This window comes from Mus musculus, chromosome 6 (assembly GCF_000001635.26).
Source record: "Mus musculus strain C57BL/6J chromosome 6, GRCm38.p6 C57BL/6J".
Classification (NCBI taxonomy): domain Eukaryota; kingdom Metazoa; phylum Chordata; class Mammalia; order Rodentia; family Muridae; genus Mus; species Mus musculus.
In genome coordinates, this window is record NC_000072.6 from 6671876 (window position 1) to 6685427 (window position 13552).

The 13552-nt window shown below is 39.0% G+C and overlaps 1 long non-coding RNA gene across 1 annotated transcript in view; it reads right to left on the minus strand.

Annotated features, from left to right (window-relative positions):
- Gm20618 overlaps nt 1-10703 on the minus strand; it is a 50100-nt gene extending 39397 nt beyond the window's left edge. Inside the window, exons 1-2 of the long non-coding RNA XR_868784.2 lie at nt 10101-10703; nt 1443-1601 (exon numbers count right to left, since the gene is read on the minus strand). This is a non-coding gene — a long non-coding RNA (predicted gene 20618). The remainder of the gene's footprint in view (nt 1-1442; nt 1602-10100) is intronic.
- Between the last annotated feature and the right edge of the window lie 2849 nt (nt 10704-13552).

Sequence of the window (13552 nt, forward strand, 5' to 3'; positions counted from 1 at the left end):
TAGTGGCTTTAAAAAGCTGGAACGTGAGATGATGCTATGCTGTTGAGATCTGTCAGTGTCTATGTGCCATCATTAGCTCACTTTCATATGACTTTAAACCAGACCAAACCCAGGAGAGGACAGAAAAAAGACAAAGGAGACTTCACTAAGGATTCTTGATGACTTCAGTAGTTGTGTTGTATCTGTTTTTGTTTTTCTCCTAGATAACTTTTGTTGAACTTTACTCTGGCTTAATAGTCTCAGACAAGCATTTTGTGTATATTAACTCATTTAACTCACTCACATATTATGAATATATCTCCAGTGCCCTGGAGGTAGACACAGACAGATCTCTGAGTGTAAAGCCAGCCTGGTCTACAGAGTAAGTTCCAGGATAGCCAAGACTACACAGAGAAACACTGTCTCAAAAAACAAGCAAGCAAGCAAGCAAGCAAACAAACAAACAACAGAGATTGTGTCATTAGTGTCCCCACTGCATACATGATGAAACTTTGAAATCTATTAGTCAGCTATTGACTCCTTTCTACAGGGGAGATATGTGATCTGAAAGGATTCACCTGATTCGCAATGTCGTGCATGGTTGTGGAGGAAAAGGGGACCTATAATTTATAATGCATCCAGAATAATGTCAATACACATGTTGACCATATAGATGGGTTATATTGGCCAGGATCATGCACAAGTAATATTAAAAGGCAGCATAATCATTGTTCAGGATCACCAACATTTTGTCATCAGGCTTAACTTACAAAGTTGGAATTCATATTCAAGAAAATCTGTGAAGAAAGGGGATTAATGATATTAATTTACTCATGCCAGTTTCCAGGGACCATCACTTGAGTCTGTTACCTTTTCCCTCAAAAAGTTCATTAGGATGAAAACAAAACACCTATTTTGAAAATACAGTATCTAGGAATGAAAGCACCCTCAGTTCAGGGATTGTCATCAGAAAGTTAACTTTCTGCTTCAGCTATCTCAGGGCAAAACCACTGAGACCATCCTCTGGGAATCTGGTTGGATACAAGATGGAAGGTGTGTATACTTCATTAAAAATCAAAATTCTTCAACACATCCAATCAACTGAATACTTGCTTTGAAAACAAAATACTGGTGTCATATTTTTTTAAAGACATTCTGTGTTTGTGAGTATTGTGAACAAATCTGCTTATGAAGTAGTCTCTGTTTTTATCTTTTTATTTTTTTAATGGTTATCCTTTTGAAATGACTGCTGTTGCATTGTCTCTTCCTTTGCTCAGACTTTGAGTTAAATAATCAGTGAATCAAGCTAACTGAACAAGCTGAAAGAGGAGGTTATAAGAAGGGAAGAGATCAGAGCAGTTGTCTGATGCCTTAATTCTTAAAGGTTAATGCAATACACAATGCACTTTAAATATCCTTCAGAGACATCAAATTCAGGGGAGGGAAAAAGACACCGTGCTTACCTTAAGTGAAGTTCTGTCTCCTTTCTGCTCACGTTGTCCTTGAGGACAATTACAGGCTTGTAAAGCATTCTATGTGTGGCTTCGGGGTCTCTGCCTTCACTCAATACTTCCAAGTTGTTTGGAGTTTGGGTTTGATGGCGTCGTTCTGCTTCTCAGACACTACCAGAGGAGTCACAAATATCAGTCAAAGCTAAAATTTTCTAAGCATAAACAAAACCTACATGCCTATATTGAAATGAACTGCTTTGGAAGTATAGAGTAAATGCAGAACTAAATAAGTAATTAAGAAAAGAATAAAACACTGTCAGCTAAAAACGCACCAAAACTTGTTAGTTACTTTTGGCAACATATCTTTTCAAAGATATACTAGCTAGAATTTAGCCTTGGGCTTGCAGTGGTGGTATGTACAAAACAATGACTTTCTTAACTGTTTCAATAATTTAATATAGAACATTGATTAGTAAGCTATTTTCCCTCAGAACAAGATAATCTTATATTTTTCCTGATAAAAATGCAGAACTATGCATCTTTATGTTTTGAATTTTTTTTAGAAAAAAAAGTGGTTTTCTTTCTTCCTTTCTTCTTTTTTATTGAATATTTTCTTTATTTACAGTTCAAATGTTTTCCCCTTTCCAGATCTCCCCTTCAGAAACCCCTAGCCCATTCTCCCTCCCCTTGCCTCTGTGAGGGTGCCCACCCACCCATCCACTCCTGTCTTCCTTCCCTGGCATTCTCCTACACTGGGGCATCAAACACCCTCAGGTCCAAGGGCCTCTCTTCCCACTGATGTCCAACAAGACCATTCTTTGCCAGATATGCAGACAGTGCCATGAGTCCCTCCATGTGTATTCTTTGCTTGGTGGTCCAGTCCTGGGAGCTCAGGGGGGTCTGGGCTATTGACACTGTTACTCCCCCCACAGGAATGGGGATGCAACCCCCCTCAGCTCTTTCCGTCTCTTCTTAACTCCTCCATCAGGAACCCCCGTGCTCAGTCAAGTGGTTGGTTGGCTGTGAGCAGTCACCTCTGTATTTGTCAGGCTCTGTCTCAGGAGGCAGCTCTAGTCAGCAAGCGCATCCAGGCATCCGCAATAGTGTCTAGGTTTGGTGGCTGTATATGGGATGGATCCCCAGGTGGGGCAGTCTCTGGATGGCCTTTCCTTCAGTCTCTGCTCTGCACTTTGTCTCCATACTTCCTCTTGTGAGTATTTTTTTCAAAAAGTGGCTTTCTTAATTTACCTATTTATGAATGCTAATCATAAAATATTGGGGAAAACCCACTTTAGGAACAGTTCATCTTAAGTATGTACTTGTTTTCTTCAAGATGTGAAGTTATAGTGTGCTGTTGATGGCTGCATAAAATGTCAGGTTGGATGATAAATATTCCTACGACTGTGTTATTGTCAGTCACCTTTACAATATTGTCCCATGAAGATCAGTCCCTACCAGAACAACATTGATTCTAAACGGAGAGAATTATTAATTTTAAAAGTTGATTTTCCTTAGTTACAAAGTTTCTCTTTGTGTGTGGCTTTTTGTTCTATATGTGCTTCCTATCTAATTTTCCCACCATTTACCTATCTTCCTATCATCTATCAATCTATCTATCTATCTATCTATCTATCTATCTATCTATCTATCTATCTATCATCATCTATCATGTCTCTATGTATCTTTCTATTTCTTGCTATATTAAAAAATATACAAATATATTTAGACATGTATGATACCTATCATAGGATCAGGTATTATATTTCAGAGATATAAAATCTCAGGCATAGGAGGATTTTTCATACTGGCAATGCTTCATGTTTCATTCTAGCCTCTCAGGCAGCTAAGGTTGAAAGTGAATGTTTTTCCAGTGAAAAACAGAAACAGCCTCTGAGAAGGCCTGCTCCCACCTCGTACAGTGTATTGTGTTTCTAGTGTCTCGTATTGGTTTGGGTAAATTTTAGAAGATTTCTGCAGTATTCTTTATAAAAGAGAATTATTTATATTGGCATGGGTGATCTTACAAACATAAGTGAGTACAAGGAAGACAAGAAATGAATCCAGACAAATGACCTGTCCATGTGATGGACCTCGGGCAGGAAAGGGGGCTTAGAAAACTCAAGGGCAGACTTCAGGTAGGAAAGTAGCTTGAAAGGGTGGAGAGGAATTTAAGTCACTAATCTATGTCCCTGTATTGTTTAAATGGGTTTGTGAATCAACTGCATTTCTAAAACATAGATCTGAAGAACTAAGCAATATGTCAAAAGAAAACCCCGTAAGAATAATTTGTTTTTTCTTTTTCATAACAATTTGGTGCTAGAACAAAAAAATGCTTTCACTGGCCATGGTGACTGGTGCCCATCATATCAACACACAGGAGGCAGAGGCAAAGTATCGGGAGTTCAAGGCCTTCTTTTGCTACACAGTGTGTTCAAGGCCTACCTGCGCTATATAAGACTCTGTGTCAAAAACAGAAAAACAAAAAGAAACCAAATGATGTCAAATAAGATTTCATCTGTATATTTCTTCACTTCTAACAAGACTAATTCAAGATGATTCATGTTTAATTCTGTTCCCTCAGGCAACTAAGGTTGAAAATGAGTGCTTCTCCAACAAAACCAGAAGCAGCCTCTGAGATTAGCCGGTTTGTTCCCACCTCGAGCTGTGTATAAGGTTTGCAGCGCCTGCGTTTATATCATCAAACCTCGTTTATATTCCATCTTGGCTAATAAGCCACTTCCTGCGTTTTAAGAAAGAAATGAGCAATACATAAACGAATGATCAAATTCTTTTCATTGAATTTGAAAGTCAGCTTTCAGGGTTTGTTAGTGACGTGTTACTTTCTACTTAGATGTAACTTACTTTAGCCATTCTTAGTCTATCATATGTAACTAATACCTTTAAAAATAATCAGACGGCTCCAGAATTTGTACAAATACACATACACACACGCGCGCGCGCGCGCGCGCGCACACACACACACACACACACACACACACACACACACACACGGCATTTCCATTTCCCCCCAGTACTGAGGTAGTTGTTTAGATGCAGTGAGCCACAAGAGTTAATTATACCCAAAGGAGGTACACAGACCTCAGGGATTTGACAGCAATGCATCTATTTATTGAAGTCCTCTGTGTATGGAATTAAATACATCCTTAAAGAACATTAAATGGAAAGACCCCAGCATAAATTTATACCGATGCAGGAAACCACAGTCTGCTTCAGACATTTTTTTTTTTTAAATTGTGCATGCCTATGAACAGTGGCAGGCAGACACATAAGTGAGTCTTCCATGTTGTCCCCACACACACTCAGTCCCCACAGCATCTTAGTTTACGGGTCCCCAACTTGACTCTCCGGGGATAAAAAGCAATGTGGATCCTATATAATGTGCTTTTTATTTGAATGTCTCTCAAAACACGTCTTCCTTTGTTTAAGAAATTAGTCATTGTTCTCTCTCTTGCCTTAATGTAACTCCCTGCTCTCTGTCAGTCCCCACATAAACAAAGCCACCATCATGAAGGCGTTTGAAGTGAGCCTTTTCTCAAATAGGAGCTTGAATATATTTTGGGAACACTAACATGATTTTTTAATTAACATTAATTCTGCTTCACTTCAACTATGAAAGAAATGGGGTTTCTTCAAACACCAATTAACAAAGCAAACCCCAATAAAGAGAAAACACTCTCTCTCCACCTCCAGCCCCCAACAGGAAATTCCCCCCTGTTGAGTTTTCCCCAAGGTCTCTATAAAGTTTTTCTGATGAACTTGCTAGGGCTTTAATGAATCAGTACAGATTTTCCATCATATAATAAACAGAAATGTTTAATTTTATAAAAGGGTGTATGCCAGACTCTGTCCTTCTACCGCATAACATCTCCAAGTTTTCCTTGTTTCTCATAAGACTAATTTCATTATAGCATCCTTTCATAGTCTGATCCCAAGAACTGCACCTTAACATCAGAGCAGAATTTTCCAGACTTAAGCATTTTCTTCATTTCTGATGCCATCTTCTTGGGTGAAGCTGAGGAAAAGCATTTAACATCTCTGTTTGTCTGGAGTAAATTTGCCTGCATGGGCCAATCCTGGCACCCACAGGGACAATCTCACTTTCAGACATGCCCAGGGGACAAAGCAGCAAGCCCAGAGATCCCACTAGGACAGTATCTTTCACATCAGGTTCAAAGGGAACATGAGCTATTGTTTAGTCTGTTTACCCAAAGAGAGTTCAGTGGTCAAAGGAATTCAAGAAACACTGAAACATCCTTGTCCTCACAGAGTTCCAAAGCATCTTAGTACTGTCAGCGCTAAGAGAGTCCTATAATCAAATGGAAAGCCTGAGTCACTGTGCTTAGCTGTATTCATTTTTCCAAATAATTTGATCATACTTTTCTTCATGGCACAAATTACTGGGGGGAAAGTAGGAAAATAGTGAATTCTAAGTATCAACTAATAACAACCTTAGATAAACTATTATTGTTGTTTTACATGTTAAAATACTGAAGTTTAAATCATATCATCTATCTATCTATCTATCTATCTATCTATCTATCTATCTATCTATCATCTACTTATGTTTTTTAAGATTTATTTATGTATTATATGTAAGTACACTCCAGAAGAGGGAGTCGGATCTCGTTACAGTTGGTTGTGAACCACCATGTGGTTGTTGGGATTTGAACTCAGGACCTTCGGAAGAGCAGTCGGGTGCTCTTATGGGCTGAGCCATCTCACCAGCACTTAAAATTATTTAGTTTATGTATATGAGTACACTGTAGATGTCTTCGGACACACGCACACCAGAAGAGGGCATCAGATCTCATTACAGATGGTTATGAGCTACCATGTGGTTGCTAAGAATTGAACTCAGGACCTCTGGAAGAGCAGTCAGTGCTCTTAATCACTGAGCCATCTCTCCAGCCCCTACTTATCTTTTATAAATAAGAACTTATGGAGTTAGCATTTGAATCCAGATCTGCCCAATCTCAAAGCCTTTTTTCCTTTTTTCTTTTCTTTTTTCTTCTGCTTCATACTTCTAATATAAAATCCACAACTACTTCAGAGTTATGGCCAAATTTTCCTTTCTCTTGATCTGTATTGACAGACGCCTCAATTCTGGCAGCATCACCTTGAAGGCAGACTTGTGTTTTATGCTCCCTGTATGACAATTATGATCTGGCGCAATGCAGACTTTTCATGTCTCTGACCAAGTTAATGTGGGGTATGAAGAATGGAGTACACTAACAATTATCTAACTTCTTCCCAGAGGTAATTTGAATCATAGGACTTTTCAGGGACAGAAATCCAGAGAGATTAGGTTTATAAACTACATTGTGGGGGTTGGAAAGTTAGGCCATCACCTAAGAGTTCATGTTGCTCTTAGAGAGGAAAGGAGTTTGATTCCCAGCACCCACAACTGGTGGTTCTCAGCTTCCTATAACTCCTGCTCCAGGGCATCCAACGCCTTTTTTAGCCTTTATGATATCCTGAATTCACTTGCATGGTTCCGTAGCACGTGCACTCTCTCTCTCTCTCTCTCTTACACACACACACACACACACACACACACACACACACACACACCCCTGAACATACACACATATACGCACACGCAAATCATAATTTAAGATAAAATGTTGTTTTAAAACAACTATATCACACGGGGGAAAACATCTTAATTTGATTTTAGCTTAATCTGAGTTGAGGGTTTTTTTAAGGAGCAAGAGGATGACAGACTATGTCTTTTAATATTCAATAGACGGAGCTGTAATGTGGAAATTGGATGATTTAAATCTGAGTTAGAGGTGATTGTAACTTTCACAGTTCCATTAAGACCTGAAATTCTCAGGTTTTGGGCTGGTCTTTACAAGAAGGGTTCATAGACACTAGTAGTCAATTGTTTTCCTCAGAGCTCAACTCCAGATTACACTGGGTGTTCTTACAGCTAAACAATAACACTCACTGACACAACACTGTCCCAATCATGTAGAAAGAATCCCAGTAGCATTTTGAAAGGGTTAAGACTTGAGACTATTTCCATCTGTGTAGCTTTCGGCATCATTGGCAACTAGTTGCAATAGTTATAAGAAACATCAGAGCATACAGGAATGTGGGTAGATAGATGTAGAAGATGAAGAAGGTTTATAAAGTTGAATATAAGGATAGATATAGACAAATACATTCTGGCCAAAATGAGAATAGAAAATACTATCCCTTTTATTCTTTCATGCCTCTCTCTCTCTCTCTCTCTCTCTCTCTCTCTCCCTCATCTCTCTCTGTGCGTGTGTGTGGTGTGTGTGTATGTTGTGCTTTAATCTCAGTGTGAGATAACAAAATACATCTTCATCTGCTAAGCCCCCTGCAATCCCATGTAAACTCCACTATGTCAAAACTTATAGGGGCTAGTTATTCTACATGGCTCTTAGTGCAATTTATAAGGACTGGTAGCCCTATTTTAATAGTTCTGTCAGATAAATCATTAGAAATTATTTTGATGTAAAACCAACTTCATCTTGTTAACTTCTTTAAGGAGCAAAATAAAGTATTCTTGTGATGCTCTTTTAGGTCAATTATTCAGCTAAAAATGTTTTAAAGAGCAGACAATATTCCTGGGTCCTGAGGAATCCAGGAAAGTGAAAATGTGATGTTTTCTGAATGAGCCAGTGCATCCAGAAAAAGATAAAATGCTGAGGAATTGCAAGGATACAAAACAGAGAGCTGCAAGCCCTCTATGAAATGAAGAGAAGAGGCAAATGGCTTTCAAAGATCAAGGTACTTACGATCAACTGTATTTGCCAGCACCAGGTTCGGCAGCCTAGTGTGGTTTCACCTTCCACAATTGGCCCAATAAACAAACTTTAATAAAAATGTGTGGGATCCTCTGGTCTAGAAATATCGATAACATTTTAATTTTTCAAATTAAAGATATTCATGGTAACATGATGATGTGCTTATGTTGTGGGTGTTAATATAAAAACAAAACCATTTTTGCATGTAATCTATTTAAAACATTAAGGAATACCTGAATGACATGGAGTTCTGGAAAATTCCTGTTGCTCAAAATGTGAATATTCCCCTGCTTTATTTGTTAATATGAATAGGAATATTTTGTAAAATTGAACATGAAAAATATATGTTTTAAGGTTTTACTAGTATATAATAATATAGAGGAGGCAGAGAGCAGTTGTAGAATAGACTGCTTTTATCTTTATGCCCAAATTCTATATGGTTTTCTAAACAGGTTCTTAGAAAGAAACTAGAGATAACTGACTTTTAAATGGATAGCATGTATGCTGTTTAATTGCCAGGAAGTAATAAGCATTTTGAATTGAGTAATACTGAAGGTTTTAAATTCTGTAGCTTAAACTCCCTACGTGTTTTAGATTTTTAAAACATAAATTTTTTTCCCCGAAGAATCCTACCATGATCAAAGCTACTACGGGTGTGAAGGGGAAGACAGGCTCTGTCTTCTCCTCTCGTCACCTTTTCATTCTTTTCCTTTCTGTTTCTGTGACATAAAGTGGCACATCCAAGTGCTGGTCCTTCATCAGATGTTTTTATGAGCAACAGAGCAGAAAGCTGTAATATCTATTCATTCGTGATGTGTCATTCTGAATGTGTTAGGGACAATTGACTTCACATGTCATAGGTAATTAGAAAAGTCACCTTCAGTTCCAGGTTATTTAAATCTGGCACTATATACTTTTAATGAGCACACATATTGATGTCTTTCAGTACATCTGAATATCTTCGCACCTTTTACTTTTTTGGTAGGCAAAGTATTTCCATGGCTATTTGACTTAAATGATTAATTGAAATCAATTTCCTCTTCTCTCATCTCTCAGCTGGGATGGTGCAATTGAATGTTACCATGTCGTTTGTTAAAATTAGATAATTTATTTGTTCTGTGATTCCATAATCCTGAGTGTTCTGTCCAACGTTTTCTGTTTTATAGGCTCATGGAGAGAAACAAGAGAGTAATAGTCGTGGGTGAAAAGTGAGAAGTTGATGTGTCTCTGACCCCATGGAGAAGGAATGTAAACCTTGATTCTGCAAGTTCTGCCCTGATGACAATTGTACCAACCTCAAGTGTGGAAAGTCAGTGGGGTTCTCCCATTTAGTGGTAGCTGATAGAACTTTCCTTCAGAGGATCTCAGCTCAGCCATCATCACCCTGATGACCAGACTAAAGAGATGTGTATATTGAAACTTCCAGGCTGACGTCAAGGTGGTAGATGGGCACCTTTCAGACCTGGTTCATTCTCCCATAGAATACGGACATTGAGCGCATGTTTGTCTCGCAGGCAAGGCATCATTACCACAGCAGAAATTCCTAATACTGGAGAACCTGGCTCCAAGAAGAATCTTTGCCTGATACTATATATGAGCTAGGTTTACAGTCTATTTCCCTGCGACTCTAACAGCATGATAGGTCACCTGTCACACCCTGTTTCTCAAAAATACTAATTTTCTTAGCCTTTCATGACATCAAACTGTTCTTCACCCCCCCCCACACACACACACACAATGACACCACAGATATGTGGTAAAATACAAATAATAGCACAAGAAAAAGTAGACAGTACATTCATGTTAGGATGAACTTAGCAACAAAGGCAATGCTTTCTAAAAATGTATAGTATGATGGAGATCTCCGTCTTACCCCTAAATAGTCCATAGTGAAAGTTCATGACCAGTCAGCTCCTCCACATGATGCCTGAGGGGTCAGTGCTCCTTCTGTCTCACAGGTCCAGCACAGCCCTAGTCTTCTGTTTATCCAGAAGAGGAAGAGCAAAATGTAAATAGACAAAAAAGACATTTCTGCTCATAATGTACTGTTCTAAAAATAGCCCAATGCATGAGAATTTTGCTTTCTTCAAAAAAACCCCACAGAAATATTATAAGACTATGTTTTTGTTCTAACCCCATGTGTGGGCTGCAGGGCTGTTTAAGGCTGTCCACACCAGCTGCCTGTGTTTTTCCTTATGCTCTAGCAGGAATACGATTTTACCAGCTCTAGACAGTATTTCTGATTATGACCTTTGGAACTCAGAGACTTTTCAGAGGATATAAAGATGCTTAGGCCCCGAGAGTCAGTGTGCATTGTTGATTGGCTATTGGTTGTTGTTGGTCACTCTTTTTTAACTAGTCTTGCTCAAAGAAGAAATAACAAGAAGAATAGATTAGATACTCTGACGGCCAAGTCTAACTTGTCCCAAGGAACTCCCTGCCCTAATCAGCAGGAAGTAGTCTAACAGCAACGTAGTCCCCTTTCCTCTTTATCTTTTTTTTTTCTCTCCTGTCTTTTGTTATTGGGTGGAAATGGTGGGGAAAAGGGTGGAGAATATCGGACAAAGAAAAACCCATAAAGTAGCCAAAGTCCAGCTACAGGCTCACCATCACACTTGACTGTAAAGGAGGCTGGAGAAGATACACTTCACAGTACATTAGCATCATTTATATACAAAGAAATAGCTGAAATAAGATAATTAGTAAAGATCATGTATGTATATTTATTTATGCATTGTATATAATATCACTACATGTATGTATACACACATACATATATAGTATCCATATACACACAACACATACACATTTTTATATGTGCACATACATACACACATATTGTATATGGTGTGTGTATATGTGTGCAGCTTGTTTGTGCTTTGCCCTAGGTGATTTCGATGCTGGTGTCTTTCTTTCATGTTCCTTGTGCAGTGTTGTACATTCAACCCATATAACAGTTATCTAAAGTGGCCAAGACCACTTTGCAATGCCATTACTGGTGCCCATTTTACAGATAAAGAAATACTTGGCAGAATATTTTTAAAAGCATCTCTTCAAGCCTATTCATTACAGGGATGTAATTTAAAGGGAGCTCTTATCATCGAGAGTAGATATGTCCTCTTCATGCAACTTTTAAAATAAAAATCTGAGGGGAAACTTGAAGTTACTTTCTTTCATAATATTTTTCCCATCTCTTCAAAGCTGGAATTTGTTCAAGTATAGGCTTGCATCACACCACAGTGTCATAAGGACTCTTGTATGCACTTACCTACACTAGGGACCAGAGAGAAGAGATGTTTTTTGAGTAGAGCTACATGTCTTTATAAATTTTTATAATGGCTTGAGAACATTTTGGCCATATTTACTCAATAAAAAATAAAATGTTTTTGCCACTAAAAGGAACTGGAAATTTGTGAATGTGGAGAGAAGGAGAGAGAGAAAGATGGAGAGAAAAATGGTCACATTCCCTGGATCTACCATAACATTTCTGAAACTGGAAAGCTTTTGCCTTTGAATCTCAGGTCCACTTGCCCTGCCCACTCAATAGCCCTCCAGGCCTGCCTAAAGACTCTGCTGAGTCTGTAGGAGATTTGATGCCCCAGGACAGTTGCTATTTGTCTCTCCCATAAAATCCAAGCAAATTGCAGTCTCCTCTCTCTCCTCCTCCTGAACATGCATCTGACAATGATCTTCCATTGTGATTACTGCTGGTAAGCAAACAAGGCATAGATTTAGAACAACCAGTCCTCCCAGGATTGTAAAATGGCTCTAAAGGAGCCTTAATTCTGGTCCCTAGAATTAAAGAGGAGTCTTGCTATTTCAGAAAGGTCTTTGTTCTAAATGCTATCTGCATCTCTTTTCTCTTTTCCAACTGCAGCCAGCCCAGAGGCAGGCCCCTCCTCCCTATGGGCTTCTGCCCGCAATTTCCCATGGACAGCTTCATTTTTATTTAATGTATGTATAATGTGTTACAGTTTATATAATGTATACCTAGTATGTCACAGAATATGTGTAACCTTTGTTTATTAGAGTACATAGTTAGACATCCCCATGCCTATTATTTTGAACCCCAAGCTAAATATATCTCCCTCTCTGTTCTTTTACTCCCCAAAGTCTAGGTCCCAGAAAGGTGCAATTCCTTTGAGGGGGGAAGGAGGAGTGTTTCCACTCCAAGTCCAGATGAACGAAGGACATGTCTTTGGGTTCTGACTGAGATGGTAGCCAACAGGCTTCCTGGAGCCCCATCCTTTCTGCTCTTCTTCCTATCCCTCATCTTGGACTATAACTAGACTAGAGCCATCTTCTTCCTAAAGTCACCCCCATGCATCAGCACAGAAAAGCTCTAAGTGCTTCCTGGCAAGGATAATGGTAGTATCTATCGTCGTAGATAGTGGACCCGGAACCTTGAAAGTCCTGAGAAAGGAACTAATAGGTTAGCTTAGTGGGTAAGAGGGTTTGCTGCTTTTCCATGACACTCAAGTTCAGTTACTAACGCACACACACACACACACACACACACACACATTGGCTCTTAATTACCTTTAATTTCATGTCTAAGGGACCCATACAAATCCTCTTCTGGTCTCCAAAGGCATCCCACATACACACTGCAGATGTATAATGTGTAACAAAAAAAATAAATAAATAAAATCTTTAAAACAATTCCCTGATTGAAAACTATAAAATGGAGGTTCCTTTATAACACTGATAGACTCTCATAAGGATCTGGGACATGTGATATAAAACTATGTGAGCCCTTCCACAGAGTACAGGATGTGGTAAGTGACCAGATAAGAAGGATGCTTTTTTTTTTCCTCCATGAGAAGCAAATTTAACTTCCTATCCACTCCTCAATCTAACTTAGCAAAACAGGTCATCTGCACTTTCTGAAAAATCAAGAGATGAGTGAACTGTACAGCTTGTGCCACAGATTCTCAATAGCACATACTGTTTCAACAAAAGGCAAGAGGGGAAAAGAAGAGTTATCATCAAACAGCCTGAAATTCTGTACAAATAGCAAGCAGATGAACATAGCAAGAGAATCCTCTGGGGTCCTGCTCCAAATGCTCCCAGAACTGGGCCCCCTTTTCCTTCTTCCTGGTGCCAGTGGAGATCTCTGCTGACCCCGGGTCTTCCCAGTCAAAACACACCTGTCTTCAAAGAGCCATATGTTTGAAAGCAGAGTTCATCCCTCCATAGACCCAGTGGAGCACCAGTCTGGTGTATGCATCTCTTAAATAAGGACACAAAGAGACCCAGTCCCAAAGCATCAGCAGGTAAGCATCCTTTGGTATCCAGAGCCTGTTTCCACAACCATTGGGAACT